This window comes from Acipenser ruthenus, unplaced genomic scaffold (assembly GCF_902713425.1).
Source record: "Acipenser ruthenus unplaced genomic scaffold, fAciRut3.2 maternal haplotype, whole genome shotgun sequence".
Taxonomy (NCBI): Eukaryota; Metazoa; Chordata; class Actinopteri; order Acipenseriformes; family Acipenseridae; genus Acipenser; species Acipenser ruthenus.
Window position 1 is genome coordinate 62239 of NW_026708263.1, and position 19567 is coordinate 81805.

Here is a 19567-nt window from a genome sequence, read left to right on the forward strand (position 1 = left end):
TGATTTAGGGCCCGAGCTAGAACCCTCTAGCACAAAGAACATTTCGATGGGGGAACAGTTACTTCCTGATCAGCAACGTGAACTACGTAGGTTAATTGAGGAATTTAGCGATGTTTTTTCTAACACGCCCGGTAGAACTAACCTCGCTGAATATGACATTATCTCTCCCCCAGGTGTCACAGTGCGAGAGAGACCTTACTGGATCCCGGAAAGTCGACGGAGTGGCGTTCGCAAAGAGGTATGGGACATGCTCGAACTTGGGGTGATTGAGCCTTCCAGGAGCGAGTGGTGCAGTCCAATTGTGATAGTGGCCAAAAAGGACGGCACCAACCGCTTCTGCGTTGATTTCCGCAAGGTAAACGCTATTGCCAAGTTTGATGCGTATCCCATGCCTCGGGTCGACGAACTCCTAGATAGACTGGGGACGGCGAGGTTCATCTCCACTCTGGATCTGACGAAAGGATATTGGCAGATCCCGTTAACTCGTAGGTCTAGAGAGAAAACCGCATTTTCAACACCAGAGGGGCTGTTTCATTTTACAACCATGCCGTTTGGGTTACATGGTGCGCCTGCTGCCTTCCAGAGACTGATGGACCAGGTTTTACACCCACATCGTGAATATGCGGCAGCGTATATTGATGATGTGGTCATTTACAGCTCCACCTGGCGAGAGCATTTGGCTAGGATCACAGCCGTCCTTCAGTCTCTAAGGGCAGCCCGGCTGACAGCTAACTTGCGAAAATGTGCGTTTGCCAAAAGAGAAACACAATATTTGGGATTTGTAATGGGGAATGGCAGGGTGAAACCCGTTGTCTCCAAGGTCCAGGCCTTGGTAGACGCGGCAATCCCCAAAACCAAGGCTCAAGTGCGGTCGCTACTGGGGTTAGCCGGTTATTACCGCCGCTTTATCCCCGAGTATGCCACAGTGGTTAATCCCTTAGTTGACCTCACCAAAAAGAGCGCACCAAATTTAATTAAATGGTCAGAAGAATGTCAGGGGGCGTTTAATACTGTTAAGCAGAGACTTTGCCAGGCCCCTGCTCTCATCACTCCAGACTTCACTAAGAGATTCATCCTCCACACCGATGCTTCGGATGTCGGTTTGGGTGCAGTCCTGTCTCAAATGGTAGGCGGAGTAGAACACCCTGTTTTGTACATAAGTAAAAAAATGCTCCCTCGGGAGCGCAACTACTCCGTCGTCGAAAAAGAGTGTTTGGCCATGAAATGGGCTACTCACTCTTTAAGATACTACCTGCTGGGATACTCATTTGATCTTGTCACTGACCACGCCCCACTCAAGTGGTTAAGCACAATGAAGGACAGCAATGCCCGGATAACTCGGTGGTATCTGGCATTGCAGCCCTTCATGTACCATATGGTACACCGTACAGGGAAAGACCACCAAAATGCGGATTATTTTTCCCGGGAGGGGGGAGTAATGGGAAAGGTAGGTTTAGCCGAGTGTTCCTTCAGCTCCACTCTGAGCGGTGGGATATGTGACAGAGATCGAATGAGTCTTAGTGTTAGATCTCCCTCTCGACCTGTGAGAGCACGGTATACGAGGAACAGAGTACCCTTAATGAAATGGCACGACAATTTATTCCGTAGGGTAGATGGAAGTCGGTCAGTTCGGAAGGGGGCAGAGCCATGGCACCCGAGCTCAGTGACCCAGACGGTAAGCGGCGTGGCATCCGAGGACTGGAGGAGCGGATGCGCTCGTTAACCTCGGGGTCAGGGGTGAGGGTATAAATAGGGGGCATGGCTTGAGTGATCTGTTCCTTTGCATATGGTTAAGTTAAATAACCGAGAAGGAGCCCGTACCGTGAATAAGCCGTGAGTGTTCTGTGTCTGTGTATTAACACTGTGTGTCTTGTGTGTTATTTGTCACAGAAGATTACTGAGCACGATCCGGAGCTGCAGCCGCAGGCCAGCGAAAAACCCGGACTTCACCACTCACCTTTCACTACCAACTGTCTTTGTGTTTGCACCTTTTAGCACTTGAATCACGCACTGTCTTTTGTGTTCGTGTTTAGTGTGGGTGTCGGAACGGGACTTTGGGGTTGCGGGTCAAACCCGCGGGATTATAAATTAGAAGTGATACACGCCGCTGTATCACTTCCAGCACTATTATTATTTACAGGTTTTGCCTTGAGGCTCTGGACATTTACTAAAATAAATAAACACCCTTGCACCTGTACCAACGTCTGTCTGTGTAATTATTCTGCACTGCACTCACCTGCACGTCATTACCACTTTGCCACAACGTCACAAATACTGTACTATGTAAGTGTTAGAAAGGGCAGGAAACTTTGGTAATGAGGTTAGTTCTTGGTCAGGTTTAAACAGTGACCATAGGATAGGAGCCACGGTCAGGTGACTGGTTAAAGAGAGGCAGGTAGGTTCAGAACGTAGTTTCTTTCACAAACGGTCCATGTGGTAGTGTACAGGCAACTAGAGAAATAATAATAAAGTAATGTGCAAATAATATGATCACGGCTCTTGTCTGTTATAGAAACATCAAAATCGGTATTAGCCCTTTGCAGTCCATTTATTAATCGTGCGTCAGGTCCAATTTATTTTCACACACGCAGTTAATTTTAGACGCGCTGTTTAAAAGTTTTTTTTTCCCCACAGTCAAATGGGTTTAAAAGGCCCTGCATATCAACAAAGCACTCACTAGGCATCTCTAGCCCCGCCCCACCCTTTTGTTCGCTATCGCTTTCACATATGCTAATAAATAAATAATAATAATAATAATAGTTGTACATACCTATCAATCATCTCCTGATCACTCATTTTATCACCGAACTCCTCAATAATGCGATCCATTATTTTATTACTATAACATCTCAAAAAAGCTCTGCAAATGTCCGTGATATTCTCTGTGCGCTGATTCAGTAATGGCAAGCTTGTTTCCTTTTGACCGCCCCTATGTGATGCCAGGGGCAAGTATGGGGCTTGTCTCGGCTCCTGTCGCTCCCACTTGGCCATTGAATGGTTTTCTCGGCTTTTTCCGGAGAAAAAACGACAAGAAACCAATTCTTTGCATTTTTTTTGATGATGTCATTGGACCAGATAGGAATAATTGCAATGTTCTTCTCTGTTGCCGGAGAAGTAAACAAAACAAACACCACGCGGGCAGGAACATGCAGGTTAACAGCTGAGTTGGGAACGGGTTGCGCTGATGCAAACTGAAAACAAACACAGCAGCGCTGGGCTAAACTAAATGAAACACTTTCTGACAGCAAGTGTAATTCTACTTTTATTATTATTATTATTATTATTATTATTATTATTATAACTGGTAAGCCTAGTGTAGTAGTGGTTGTTTTCAAAACAAATACTGTAATAATCAAGAAAATCAAAAAATAAAAACAGGGCTCATTTTATGATAAATAATGTATGGGTAGTTAACGCGACTTCATTATTGCTTGTTTTGATTATCCTTCGGCTGTAACGAACAAAAGGCTTGGATCCCAACAGGTTTGTTATAGTGAGCTTGTACTGTATCTATAACATTTCAGGTTAAATTCTTTAATTATTTACCACAAGGTTAAGTTTTCACCAGAGTTTCAGTCAATTCAGAAATGTACAAGTACCCAGAGGTTTCCACAGTGAAAATAAACAGGTTACCAGACTGCACAAGCAACATACAGTAAAGTACATGCTTTCTAAAAATAGCCAAATAAATCAGGCTTTTAGTCTATTTAGGTTCATGTAAAAGGGACAAACTTGTGTGTTTTATGATTCATTTTTTGCATTTATTATTTGAATTTTAAAGGTGAATAACTCAATATGTTCACTTATGTCGATAAAACACAGTGTGACTGCTGCATATCACCCCCAAACCAATGGCATTGATGAGAAAACTAACCACAACATCAAGAGGAAATTCAGCCATCATACATAAATAAAATGTATTAGTTATTGCTATAACCAAATATTATTGCCATTTATTTAATTTTAGGGCTCTTGCAAAACTCGTTGATGATCATCAGAATGATTGGAACATCTACTTGGATGCCATTTTGTTTTCACTCAGATCAAAAGTCCATACAAGTACAAAGTTTAGCCCTTTCTTTCTGATGTATGGAAGAGGCAAGATTTCCTTCTGAAGTACCAGAAGAATTGCCTGTAAGTTTATTGTCTCAGCCAGCTGTAGAACCAGCTTTTGAATATATATATATATATATATATATATATATATATATATATATATATATATATATATATATATATTGTAACAAACTGGCGGGGTACCCTGCGGGATACTCCTTTCCACGGCTTCCACCGACGAGCACAGACACGTAGAGCTTTCAGGCAAGTAACTTTTATTTACAATATTCAGACACCAACAGACTCTTTGTATCACTTTATGCCCTGTACGGGTCACTAACTGTCTCACTTCTTCGCCCCTCTCTAACTACTATAGAATACCAGGTCCTACAGGTCGGAGCCTGTAGAAGTCCGCTCCAGAGGAAGGGTCAGCGTAGGCTCTCCCAGCGGTAGGAGCTTTGTAATCCAAGTAGTCCAACCGCTCCCTCCGCGGGTGTAATCCTGCAACACGGGTAGGTATCCACAGACTCCCCACTCACTGCAGTCTCGCTGCAACACAGGTAAGGACAGCACTGACTCCCTCTGCTGGAGTCTCACTGCAACACAGGTAAGGACAGCGCCGACTCCCTCTGCTGGAGTCCCACTGCAACACAGGTAAGGACAGCACCGACTCCCTCTGCTGGAGTCTCGCTGCAACACAGGTAAAGACAGCGCCGACTCCCTCTGCTGGAGTCTCGCTGTAACACAGGTAAGAACAGCGCCAACTCCCTCTGCTGGAGTCTCGCTGTAACACAGGTAAGAACAACGGGAAGACTCTTGGCTGGAGTATGTAATGGGGCCCCTGAATAACAGCTCCTGGAAGGCCACTCCTGTGACCCACCTCCAGAGCAAGACGTGCCCAACGGCGTTGATGAATATATCCAGACTGTGGGGAAGAACCCTGGCAGCCAATGTCCTGGGAGATTCCAGAGCACCCCTGTGTAAAACGTGGTTATTTTATGTCTCACAATAAACTGCGTCCTGCAAACCAAACTGTTGTCTCAGTCCACTTTCTTTTTCTTTTATTTTTACCCGCTGCTCCTGCAGCGCGTGCTCACACAATTCCCTTCCAGGTCCCGGATACTCCACACAGTCACACAGACGGCCGCTGTGACGGTGCTCAACCGTCACGGAAGCTGCGGGACTGCTTTACTTAACACTGAGGAGCGGCGTTCGTACAAGCGTTTAAATAAAACAAATTACTCTCGTCAAACAAAAGGCTACCTCACCAAGAGGAAAAACGCTCACAGTTTAATCAAAACAAAACTCTTATTCACCAAACAAAAACGTTCACTTTACCTTGCGAAGTTTTGTAACTCTTTATTTTTCTAGGTATTTTCTGCAGGACAATCCGGCGGTGCTCCCCACAATCACCCCCGTCCTGTCCTACCCTACTTCCTTATATACCCCAGGAACCCCGCCCTACTAATTAGTGCTCCAGTTCCTGGGTGCTGTTTGTTTCTTTTTCTTAGTAGCGCCGCCATTTCTTAAAGGCGACGTTACTCTTTCTTACAATATATATATATATATTGTAAGAAAGAAGTAACGTCGCCTTTAAGAAATGGCGGCGCTACTAAGGAAAATGAAACAAACAGCACCCAGGAACCGGAGCACTAATTGGTAGGGCGGGGTTCCTGGGGTATATAAGGAAGTAGGGTAGGACAGGACGGGGGGTGATCGTGGGGAGCACCGCCGGATTGTCCTGCAGGAAATACCCAGAAAAATATAGAGTGTTAGAAAACTTTGAAAGGTAAAGTGAACGTGTTTTGTTTGGTGAACAAGAGTTTTGTTTTGTTTAAATTGTGAGCGTTTTTCCTCTTGGTGAGGTAGCCTTTTGTTTACGAGGACAATTTGTTTTATTTAAACGTTTGGATGAACGCCGCTCCTCAGTGTTAAGTAAAGCAGTTCCGCAGCTTCCGTGACGGTTGAGAACCGTCACAGCGGCCGTCTGTGTGTCTGTGTGGAGTAACCGGGACCTGGAAAGGGATTGTATGAGTACGCGCTGCAGGAGCAGCGGGTAGAAATAAAAGGAAAAGGAAGCGGACTGAAACAACGGTTTGGTTTGCAGGACACAGTTTATTGTAACAGGAAATAAGCACGTTTTACACAGGGGTGCTCTGGAACCTCCCAGGACACTGGCTGCCGGGGTTCTTCCCCACAGTCTGGATATAGTCATCAACGCCGTTGGGCACGTCTTGCTCGGGAGGTGGGACACAGGAGTGTTCATCCAGGAGCTGTTATTCAGGGCCCCATTACATACTCCAGCCAAGAGTCTTCCCGTTGTTTGTTACCTGTGTTGCAGTGAGATTCCAGCAGAGGGAGTCGGTGCTGTACTTACCTGTTACCTGTGTTGCAGCGTGACTCCAGCAGAGGGAGTCGGCGCTGTCCTTACCTGTTACCGGTGTTGCAGCGAGACTCCAGCAGAGGGAGTCGGCGCTGTACTTACCTGTTACCTGTGTTGCAGCGAGACTCCAGCAGAGGGAGCCGGCGCTGTCCTTACCTGTTACCTGTGTTGCAGCGAGACTCCAGCAGAGGGAGTCGGCGCTGTCCTTACCTGTTCCGGTGTTGCAGCGAGGCTCCAGCAGAGGGAGTCGGCGCTGTCCTTGCCTGTGCTGCAGCAAGACTCCAGCAGAGGGAGTCGGTGCTGGCCTTACCTCTGTGTCAGAGAGACTGCAGCGAGTGAGGAGTCTGTGGATACTTACCCGTGTTGCAGGACTACCCCAGCAGAGGGAGCGGTTGGACTACGTGGATTACAAAGCTCATACCACTGGGAGAGTCTACGCAGACCCTTCCTCGGGAGCGGACTTCTACAGGCTCCGACCTGTAGGACTTGGTATTCTATACTAGATAGAGAGGGGCGAAGAAGTGAGACAGTTAGTGTCCCGTACAGGGCATTCAGTGATTCAAAGAGTCTGTTGTGTCTGAATCTTGTAAATAAAAGTTACTTGCCTGCAATCTCTACGTGTCTGTGCTCGTCGGTGGAAGCCGTGGAAAGGAGTATCCCGCAGGGTACCCCGCCAGTTTGTTACATATGGTGGCAGCGGTGGGATCATAACGACCGAAAACACACTTCAGTCGGACCCACAAGAACGTAACAAGATGGAGAACACCGACGCACTAATTCGTGCGCTGTTACATGCAACAGCCGTCCAACAAGACACTAACACGAAGATGCAGGAGCTACAACAGTCTGCTATTCAAGTACAGCAGGAAACCAACCGGCTGCACGCCCAACAGTTGGAGGTAACCCGGCAAGAGGTAGCCGTGTTAAAAGGGCGTCTGAATCAGTCGGCTACCCTACCACCGATGTCTTCAATCCGACCCTCCCACGTCTTGCAGAAGATGACGCGGGAGGATGATGTGGAGGCATTTTTACTGGCGTTTGAACGCACCGCCACCCGGGAGGGATGGCCATCAGAAAAATGGGCGGGAATCTTGGCACCATTTTTAGTAGGAGAAGCCCAGAAGGCCTACCATGATCTGGCCCCTCAGGAAGCTGAGAGTTACCCACATCTGAAAGCGGAGATCCTTGCTCGGGAAGGGGTGACCTCAGCTGTCCGGGCCCAGAAATATCATGCCTGGGGGTATGTGCCGGGAATTCCACCCAGGTCACAGATGTATGACCTGATTCACTTAGCCACTAGGTGGCTCAAGCCAGAGGTCAATAATGCTGAAAAAGTCGTAGAGTTCCTCGTTATGGACCGGTATCTACGGTCATTACCGGCCCCATTAAGGAAGTGGGTCGGCCAAGGAGACCCTCGGTCCATCAATGAGTTTGTGGACCTCGTGGAGCGGCAGTTAGCCGCAGAAGAACTCTCTCGTCAGCCCCAGAACCCAGCGGTGAGGACCTCGAGACCACCCACGTGGAAGATTCGATCGAACTTGGGTTCGGGTAAGCGACCGGCGATGCCGGAAAGGGGTGAAGAGCGGTCAGAGGCCGTGAAGGGACTGGGGACAGACAAGGGGGTAAGGGCTGAGGCCCTGGGTTATGGAAACTATAGGTGTTTTAAATGTAATCAGTTGGGCCATATTGCCAAATACTGCAGGAATGAGGAAAGGATGGAGTGCAATGTTGTTAAACCCAGTATTGCAGAGAGCTCATTCTGTGGAAACATTATTGTTCCACGTCACCCTGTCGGGGCATACCCTTATTTGGTTTTGGTGTCGGTTAATGGGAAAAGGGCGGAGGCTCTCGCTGATTCGGGAAGTGCAATTACGTTAATTACGCCCGATTTATTATTAGATCGCGCATTAGATCAGGAATTTAAAACAGGGATTACTTGTATTCATGGGGATGTTAAGCACTATCCAACGGCCGTAGTTACCATTGAAGTTGGGTCTCAGATCGTAGACTTACGGGTTGGAGTAGTCCCCCATCTTCCCCACCAAGTAATTCTTGGTAGAAATATTCCGGGGTTTGACACCTTGGTGAAATTTAATAGGCAATTGGCCAAGCCTAGAATAACTATGGAGGAGGAAAGTAAGCCTTCAGAGAGCCCCCAGGCTATTTTCCCATTTACAGACCCGGACCTATTTATTGAAAGTCATTGTGTAAAAGAAAGAAAGTCCCGCCGACAGCGGAGACAGGAACGTGACACTAAGATACAGAGTTTAGTCGGGGTCTTGACAAAACGCAATAGCAAGGGGGTATCTACTCAATGCAATGAGGCAGAAATACTTGCAGAGTCGGGGGAAGTAGTCATAGACAACCCAAGGGAAGGTTCTTGGGAGGAGTGTCTCCAACTTCCCAGTGAAAATTTTGCGAGGGAACAGGAACAAGACCCCACGCTGGTAAATGTTAGGAAAAAGGTGGTGTCGATAAATGGCACCAGGGTTGAAAATGCTGTAGTTAACCCGCTTGAGCATTTTATAATAAAAAATGATCTACTGTATCGCTGTACTCAGCTTAATCAAGAACCAGTAGAACAGTTGTTGGTTCCGCAGGCTTTCCAATCTCAGGTGTTATATTTGGCCCATTCACATCTGTTTGGGGGACATTTAGGATCTGAAAAAACCCTGCAACGAATATTGAGAAGGTTCTATTGGTTAGGGATTAGAAAGGCAGTGGATCGATACTGTAGGTCATGCCCAGAATGTCAGTTAGCGAGTCCAAATCCAGGTTTCCGAGCACCGTTACAACCCCTCCCGATTATTGAAGTCCCGTTTGAAAGAATAGCGATGGATTTGGTGGGGCCCTTGAATAAGTCAGCTAGGGGTCATGAATATATCTTAGTTATATTAGACTATGCTACTAGATATCCAGAAGCCATTCCTTTACGAAACACGGCATCTAAAACTATTTCTAAGGAATTAATACACTTGTTCTCTCGAGTAGGTATCCCGAAGGAGGTGTTGATGGACCAGGGTACTCCTTTTATGAGCCAGTTGATGAGAGATTTCTGTACTACCCTTAAGGTTAACCCCATTAGAACGTCCGTGTACCATCCTCAAACGGATGGACTTGTGGAGAGGTTTAATAAGACCCTGAAGTCGATGTTAAGGAAAGTGGCCTCCAAAGACGGGAGGGACTGGGACCTCCTATTGCCCTATTTGATGTTTGCTGTTCGGGAGGTACCACAGTCCTCAACCGGGTTTTCTCCGTTTGAATTATTATATGGGAGACAGCCCAGGGGCATCCTGGATATAGCTAAGGAAACATGGGAAGCTCAAACTTCGTCAGGACGTAATGTGGTAGATTATATCCTACAGGTTCGAGATCGAATTGCAAAAATAACACCCATAGTAAAGGCCCATATGGAGGAAGCACAGGCCCGACAAGCAGGTCAGTATAACAGGTCGGCAGTACGCCGGAAATTTTCACCCGGAGACCGGGTTATGGTATTAGTACCAACGCCAGAGAGTAAACTGTTCACTAAGTGGCAAGGCCCATATGAAATAATAGCTCCAGTAGGAGAAGTTAATTATAAAGTAAGGCAGACGGATAAACGAAAGAAAGAACAAGTGTACCACATTAACCTTCTCAAACCGTGGGTAGATCGGGAGGAGTTGGTCGCGTTGGTGGCCTTGGGAAAAGACGGGAAGGGACTGGAAGGGAGATCAGTTAATATAGGTCCCTCCCTTACTCCCCAACAAATCCAAGAGGTACAGCGATGTGTGAAAGCTAACCACGATGTGTTTTCTTCCATGCCAGGAAGAACAACGGTTATCCAACATGAGGTCCACACACCCCCGGGGGTGTGTGTCCGGGTTAGGTCCTATAGGATCCCGGAGGCCCAACGGAACGAAGTCGTTCGCGAGGTCGAAGCGATGAAAAGGCTGGACGTCATCGAGGAGTCCTCGAGTCCGTGGAACAGTCCAATTGTGATGGTGGCCAAACCCAATGGAACTTGGCGGTTTTGTAATGACTTTCGTCAGCTCAACCAGGTATCGAAATTTGATTCATATCCTATGCCTAGAGTCGATGAGTTAATTGAAAGATTAGGTTCGGCGAAGTACTTAACCACTTTAGACCTCACAAAGGGGTATTGGCAAATTCCCCTCAGCCCTAAGTCTAGGGAAAAAACTGCATTTGCCACACCCCTAGGACTGTTCCAATATAAGGTAATGCCATTTGGATTGCATGGCGCACCCGCCACCTTCCAACAGCTTATGGACATCATATTAAGACCTCATGCACAGTATGCTTCGGCTTACATCGATGACATTGTGATATACACCGATTCGTGGGAGACACATCTTGAAAAAGTGAATGCCGTATTACAGTCTTTACGGGAAGCAGCATTAACTGCAAACCCGGAGAAATGTTTTGTGGGCTTACAGGAAGCGCAATACTTGGGGTTTGTCGTAGGGGGCGGTAAAGTCAAACCCCAAACGAGCAAGGTAGAGGCAATTACAAATTGGCCGATACCAAGGGATAAGAAACAAGTACGAGCCTTCTTGGGTTTAGCAGGATATTATAGACGGTTTGTGCCGGAGTTTTCCTCCATTGCCACACCCCTTACAGATTTGATAAAAAAATCGGCCCCGGTCCGTGTTAAGTGGAGCCCCGAGGCTGATAAAGCGTTTAAAGCTATTAAACAAGTACTGTGTAACAGCCCGGTGTTGAAGGTACCCGATTTTTCCCAGCCTTTCATATTACAGACAGATGCATCGGAAGTAGGTTTAGGGGCAGTGTTGTCGCAGATAGTTGAGGGGGAGGAACATCCCATAGGGTACTTGAGCCGAAAACTCCTACCACGAGAAAGAAGGTATGCCGTTGTTGAAAAAGAATGCTTGGCAGTGAAGTGGGCAGTTGAGGCATTGAAATATTATCTGTTAGGCAGAGAATTTACCCTAGTGACAGATCATGCACCCCTAAAATTCATGAAAGAGAATAAGGAGAAAAATGCTAGGGTAACCCGCTGGTTTTTAGCTTTACAGCCATATAAGTTCAAGATTGAACATAGACGGGGGATTCAAAATGCGAACGCAGATGGGCTGTCGAGAAAACACGGGGTTAGTTGGGCCGCTCTAACCGATAGGTTGGAGCTGGGGAAGAGGATATGTAAGAAAGAAGTAACGTCGCCTTTAAGAAATGGCGGTGCTACTAAGGAAAATGAAACAAACAGCACCCAGGAACCGGAGCACTAATTGGTAGGGCGGGGTTCCTGGGGTATATAAGGAAGTAGGGTAGGACAGGACGGGGGGTGATCGTGGGGAGCACCGCCGGATTGTCCTGCAGGAAATACCCAGAAAAATATAGAGTGTTAGAAAACTTTGAAAGGTAAAGTGAACGTGTTTTGTTTGGTGAACAAGAGTTTTGTTTTGTTTAAATTGTGAGCGTTTTTCCTCTTGGTGAGGTAGCCTTTTGTTTACGAGGACAATTTGTTTTATTTAAACGTTTGGATGAACGCCGCTCCTCAGTGTTAAGTAAAGCAGTTCCGCAGCTTCCGTGACGGTTGAGAACCGTCACAGCGGCCGTCTGTGTGTCTGTGTGGAGTAACCGGGACCTGGAAAGGGATTGTATGAGTACGCGCTGCAGGAGCAGCGGGTAGAAATAAAAGGAAAAGGAAGCGGACTGAAACAACGGTTTGGTTTGCAGGACACAGTTTATTGTAACAGGAAATAAGCACGTTTTACACAGGGGTGCTCTGGAACCTCCCAGGACACTGGCTGCCGGGGTTCTTCCCCACAGTCTGGATATAGTCATCAACGCCGTTGGGCACGTCTTGCTCGGGAGGTGGGACACAGGAGTGTTCATCCAGGAGCTGTTATTCAGGGCCCCATTACATACTCCAGCCAAGAGTCTTCCCGTTGTTTGTTACCTGTGTTGCAGCGAGATTCCAGCAGAGGGAGTCGGTGCTGTACTTACCTGTTACCTGTGTTGCAGCGTGACTCCACCAGAGGGAGTCAGCGCTGTCCTTACCTGTTACCTGTGTTGCAGCGAGACTCCAGCAGAGGGAGCCGGCGCTGTCCTTACCTGTTACCTGTGTTGCAGCGAGACTCCAGCAGAGGGAGTCGGCGCTGTCCTTACCTGTTCCGGTGTTGCAGCGAGGCTCCAGCAGAGGGAGTCGGCGCTGTCCTTGCCTGTGCTGCAGCGAGACTCCAGCAGAGGGAGTCGGTGCTGGCCTTACCTCTGTGTCAAAGAGACTGCAGCGAGTGAGGAGTCTGTGGATACTTACCCGTGTTGCAGGACTACCCCAGCAGAGGGAGCGGTTGGACTACGTGGATTACAAAGCTCATACCACTGGGCGAGTCTACGCGGACCCTTCCTCGGGAGCGGACTTCTACAGGCTCCGACCTGTAGGACTTGGTATTCTATACTAGATAGAGAGGGGCGAAGAAGTGAGACAGTTAGTGTCCCGTACAGGGCATTCAGTGATTCAAAGAGTCTGTTGTGTCTGAATCTTGTAAATAAAAGTTACTTGCCTGCAATCTCTACGTGTCTGTGCTCGTCGGTGGAAGCCGTGGAAAGGAGTATCCCGCAGGGTACCCCGCCAGTTTGTTACAATATATATATATATATATATATATATATATATATATATATATATATATATATATATATATATATATATATATACATACACACACACTGTATATATGTGTATATAGTGACAGAGTGGTTAATCGGACACATGGTAAAGTGTATAATAATGCATACGTAAGTAACAGAATGAAAACAATTCTGTTCCCACAATGAATAACTGTCTGTATACTGTGTGTAATGGGGTAAAATGGCCGACTAAAAGTCTACGTTTCACAGAAGGCAATGGTCAAAATGACAGCGGTTAATTGTGTAACCAGACACAGGAGTATCTGGTTAGGGCAGGGTTATGGCTATATAAAGCAACCTAAAATTCCGTTAGCGAGGAACTACCTGGGAGATGGGAGTGGAGTGAGATATATGGTGGTTTGGAAAGAGAACTGTGAGTATTCAAGTAGAACTGTTACTAGGTTGGATACTGGGGTGGGTGTACAGGGAAACAGCTTAGCTATCCTGTCTTAGATAGGGATTAGTGTCTAGTTAGCCCTCCTTTTTGGAGTAGGGTTTGTTTTTGTGTTTGCACCCAAAGAATAAATGGACACTACAGCGTTTCCACTGCAACGCTAGTGTTTTGTGCATTTCGTGCCAAAGGTTGCATTGGTTGTATTTATTTATTTTTTATATTTATTTATCCTAGCTGTCAACAGTTATCTTGCCAGATGCTTCCACATATGATGAAGCCAAAAAAACAAGGATGGCAACATCAGAAGCAGCACATGTAAAAGCAAAAATTAATACTTCTAAATCACAACAGAAGCAGAAAGAGGTATATGCAAAACGTACGCTTAAGAAGTACAAAGACGTACTAGTGTACAGTGTGGGAAATCAAGTTTTATTGTACAATGCCAGGAAGAAGGGCCGTAAGGGTGGGAGGCTTGAGGCAGACTTTTCTGGTCCTTACACTATAGTCTCTTTTAGGGAAACTTGTTACATTAAGGAATCAGCAGGGAGACATTCTAAAAACAAAGTACAATGTAAATCATATAAAGCCCTACAAGACAAAGTGGCAGAGCAACCTGATGGCATGTCCTCTGTAACAAGTGCTTCTCCAGAGAGAGATGAATTCCAGATACTGACAGATACATGTGCAGAAATATGTAGTTCTCCATTGACAAGCAGCTCAACAGTGCTGGTGCAAAGTGAGGCAGCGAGGCCATCAGTGATAGTAAAGAATTACAGCCCTCATGCAAATCTCACTTGTGAAAAATTGACAAAATCTGGTAGTGTCTCCTCAAAAAAGACAGGGAATCCACAACTCAAAATGTGGCTTCAACCTGGCCAAGAGAATTACTAAGCAGCAATGAAGAGAAAGGTACTGTAAAATGTAGCAGTTGCTCAGTTCAGTGGTTCAAGGTTCAGTTCAGTTATGGTGGTATACCTTTTATTTTAAGGTTTTCATTGGTTCATGGGTAAATGATTTTGAAAGATCAGTTCTAATTCTGAAATATTATAGAATGTAGAACCATTACATAAAGGACTACATCTTTTTTTACTAACACTTGTTTTTCAAAAAAGCCATTTATACTAATTTGTGGTATCTAATTTTGTGTAAAGGAGAAAAGACAAAACTTTGCTCCCTGAAAGTAAATTAACTAAAGCCAATCTAGTAAATGCATAATTTTATTATAGGCTTAACAAAAGTGCGAATGCAATAAAAGTTCTTCCAATATAAAACTAAATATTTGCACTTTACTTTTAGTGTACAAAATGAAAATGTTGTTTCAGAATAACACAGTCCCAGCAATGTGAGACAACGTGATCATCTTTGTGTAATAGTAATAGCTTCTTTGTGTATTACTGAGGTGTGCTACAGTGCTACATTTAAAATGAATAAAACCAACCCCACCCCACCCTAGTGTTGCATGACAATCTTCTACCCAAAAACCTGTTCAGGTCTCGGGTCCTCGAGTACGGGTAGTCCCGTGAAAACTAAAAATCAGTAAAAGTTACTTTGAATTACTAACATTGTTAATTTTTGCATTCATTTATGGTAATTAATTGGATTATATCACTTGTTAGTGTGTGTACTGGTCTTAGCATTAGGTACTGGCTCCATGGGACAGGAGTTACTTCTCCCAATGGAACCCTCCATAATGGAACACCAAAAATGTAACAAGTAAAATTCACATCTGTCTATTACTATAAAATGAATTTAATAACACTACTTTATTTGAAAAATAATAATTTTAAATGTTTAGGTAATTTCTTATTTGTTCTCTTCAATATTAATCACATCCTTGGATTTAACATTCTGCATCTTGCATACTGTTTAATCTTCTCAGTAGTGCAACTGTGGTGTCAAAAGGCTGTTGGACAAATTGAAGCTGTTGTCGGTCCTTACAAGCTGGATGACACTTCATCTGAAACTCTGAAAGAATCCGCCTGGTTGTCAGATGAGGCGAGGAAATATCTAATTCAAACCATTTGAACAGCCCTTTTTCATGACATCATAATACTGATAAAATACCTTCTGTGTGTGTGTGTGTAACATTAGGTGATTGATTCATACCTCCATGTATTAACAAACACACTAAAGGTAAGTATATGTTATTTATTTAAATGAATCTGAGCTTGCTTAAATTCTCAATATTTATCATAATTAATCAGTTTTAATTTTGACATTACAGTGGAATACAGATCTGCACAAATGAATTACCCATTTGTGTGAACTAAAGTATCCACACCTTTCATTGTGTATCTGCATTTATTACAAACGTTTATTCATTCTTGGCAATTTGTTCAGGTAACTTTATATTACATTAGGAGTAAAACATCTTTTCTTTCACCAGAAAAAGGTCTACTGCATGACTGCAGTTATCGGCACATCAATATTAGGAGGCTGTGTGGTCCAGTGGTTAAAGAAAGGGCTTGTAACCAGGAGATCCCCGGTTCAAATACCACCTCAGCCACTGACTCATTGTGTGACCCCGAGCAAGTCACTTAACCTCCTTGTGCTCCGTCTTTCGGGTGAGACGTAGTTGTAAGTGACTCTGCAGCTGATGCATAGTTCACACACCCGAGTCTCTGTAAGTCGCCTTGGATAAAGGCGTCTGCTAAATAAACAAATAATAATTAAATGGACCATTCAAATCTGTCAGAAATGTGAGTACTAATCATGTAATATATAAGCTGTTCTCAAAGAAAATAGGAAAATGTCAGGCTTAATGCGTCCACACACCATTAAAATAGTTCAGTTACAATTCCCAGCAGCGCAACGAACCGTGGAAATGAATACGATAGTATCCCACCATGCACTGTACTTTTATTTTAAAATAATGTGTTATGCCCCATATTAACAGAGGTCCATATTGCATAAATGAAATATAACAAGTATTGCGGAAAAAGTAAATCCGAACACACACACACACACACACACACACACACACACACACACACACACACACACACACAAGTAGGGCTTGAAGTTTTCAGGTTTTATTTTTAATCAGGTGAAGTCCCTTTAAACAAATTGAGCTTATTCTGTTTAATAACACTGTGTAACAATTTTTTTTTTTTTTTTGGTTCCTGGGTAGTAAGTGTTATTTCCTAATTGCTTATGCCTCAAAAGTATAGAAAATGGCTATTATTCCCCACAAACTTTATTTTTGTGACCAGGACAGTGATATTTTGAAATTTACCTATTTTCCAGAACATTCCAGAGAGATTCAGTGCTGAGTAAACTTGGAGTAACTTCTAGAACTTTCCAGTAATATAAATAGTAGTATAAATACAGGGGCCTTAAACCCACCAGTTCAGTTTAGTTCCAGCTGCCTAAGTGGATACATATCTGCATTTTTCTGAGATGGCATCAAGGTCATAGGAGACTTCAAAATGGTGGCATTCCTGATGGGTCTCCAAGGCGGTTTTACCAAGTTTCCCTGCTATCTTTGCCTTTGGGACAGCAGGGACACCAAGGCGCACTACCACAGGCGGGACTGGCCACAGCGGACTGAGTTCTCTGCATTTAATCCTGTACTTCAGAATACTGTAATCTGCCAAGTGTTTAACCTGTAGTACTTTGTATTTAATCACATCCTGATGTAACTATCACTATTTAATCATATCCTGATGTAACTATCACTATTTAATCACATCCTGATGTAACTATCACTATTTAATCATATCCTGATGTAACTATCACTATTATCTGCTGTATTATTGAATTGTGGTTTGTCACACTTGTACTTTGTTTGAACAAAAGTTATTGTATTTCTTGCTCTTTATTGTATTACTTGTATTGTAACACTTGAAATGTATTTGCTTACGATTGTAAGTCGCCCTGGATAAGGGCGTCTGCTAAGAAATAAATAATAATAATAATAATAATAATAATAATAATAATAATAATAATAATAATAATAATAATAAAGGCATAGTGTGGACAGGGCCAATATTCAACAGACACATTTTCATCGTTATCTACATTTTCTGTTTTGCTTAAATTGTGTTTTGGTTACAACTAATATTTCCAAAATGTTATGTCTAGGTATTACAAAACTACTTTATCTTTATATATGGTTAAGTGAATATTCAAGATTATTGTAAATAAACAATATTAAAAGAATCTACTAACTTAACAGATTTAAATTATTCTCACTAACACGGCCACAACTGCTGCTGCTACCATTATAAAATACGGTATTTTGCAGATCGTGAAAATGTGTGAAAATACTGTGGTCCTGATTGCTCCACTGGGCGAGGAGGACAGGTATAGCAGAGGAATTTTAAGAAACTGGAGGTTGGTATACGTGTTATACGAGTGTTATATATGTTATATTTTTAAATGTATCTTAAGCAGAATAAAAATGGATTCAGTTTACTATTGTGAAGTATCTCAAATGCACAGTTTACAGAAATTTGAAATTGAATACAGGCTGTAGACCTGAGTTAGGAGCGCAGGTACACTCCGTAGAGTTGGCATTACAATGAGAATTCTAAAAAACTGTCTGTTTCTAGGAGTTTCATGAGAGCTAATGTGGACACAGGAAACAAGACGGTTTGGAAATTGCAGACTTTCAAACACCAACTTCAGATGGATGGCAGCAGTTGTGGTGTTCTAATATTAAATGTAAAAAGCTAACATTACTATCTTAAATTGTATCTTTTTGTGTTTAATTTTTACATTACATCTTTGCTTTGTTTTTAAGTTTGCAGAACAGTACCTTACAAGTGGATCAATTGATCAGGTGGAAACCAGCCCAGCATCTATAAGAGCAGAAAGACTGGAGATTGCTGGCCTCCTTATGGAAAATCAGGGTAACACATTACTGTGTACAGGTTTAAAACAACTGGAAGACTACCATGTAATTTGAACACTTTTGAATATATAGCAGATTGAATGAGGAACATGAAAGGAAAGGACACAACAGTCCAGGACTGAACAACACAACTGAGAGAATCTATTGAGCCGTTCTGCCTCGTGCTTTTTGTAAAATGTTTATTATATTTGCAGTAATGAAGGGCTGATATACAATACTGTGTTGAAAGCCACAATCTATGGCATTGCGTAGAACTCATCTCTCTGTGATACCTAATATAAATACAATCCCTAATTGCCATTGACTGCATCAATAAACACTTCTTGTTCACAATATTATTCCTAAATGTAATTTCCATAGATGCTACATGTACATGTTGAACTATACTGCTTTAAAATGTGACAACTTTATATTTGAAAATATTGATCAAAATAATTAGGGTTTTAGTTTGTCTAATTTGTTTGCTTTATCATTAATACGTTTTACTGTTTAGATTTTTTTTTAAAACTATAGGAGCATTGTACATTGTTATGTTTTTTAATTTGATTAAAACTAATGTTTGCACATCCAGATGTTATGACCCCTTTATATATATATATCCTAAATAAAGGGTGTGTGCAAGTGTTTGTGTGTTTTAATGCATATTAACCTATGTGCATTTCTGTATTTTGGTTGAATAAAAAATGCAATATTGCCTTGAAGTCATGTATACTTCCAATAAATATTTGAAAGGTTCCTTATAGGGTATGCATTAACTACATCCTTACATTTTAATGGTAATGTTTATTTGAAGTACTGCACAAAAACTTGGTCTTATTTTGTCCTCATGTATTCCCATCATAGGGATGTCCCAGGGCCCTAGCTCACAGGCCCAGCATGGAGGCAAGGTAGAACAACACATGGGTGAGGGGAAGTCAAAGGAGGTTTTTAGAATGCATGGCTTTATCAGATAAGGCTATCCTGTCTGGGCCCAAAGGAGTGAAGGGAGACACGGAGGATTCACTCTAATGAGTTAACACAGCATTTGACCAGAAGGGTCTCCAGCCCTTTTTACAGGCTACTGGAGAATACATCTGGTCTAAAATAGCCAGAAAGGCAGAAGGCGCAAAGGTCATTGAGCCAAAATGGCCGGTATCTGTGCGGGGCTGTTTCAGAGCCTAAGAGACGCAGAGCCTTCCAAATAGGTATATTAGAGTTTTGGGTTAAATTAAATAAATACAACTGAAGG

General features: G+C 43.5%; 1 long non-coding RNA gene across 1 annotated transcript; it reads left to right on the forward strand.

The window, feature by feature from the left end:
* Positions 1-17679: 17679 nt before the first annotated feature.
* LOC117971821 (uncharacterized) lies at positions 17680-18839 on the forward strand. Its single transcript, XR_004663248.2, has 3 exons — positions 17680-17819; positions 18038-18149; positions 18229-18839. It is a non-coding gene; the product is annotated as an uncharacterized LOC117971821 (long non-coding RNA).
* Positions 18840-19567: the final 728 nt, after the last annotated feature.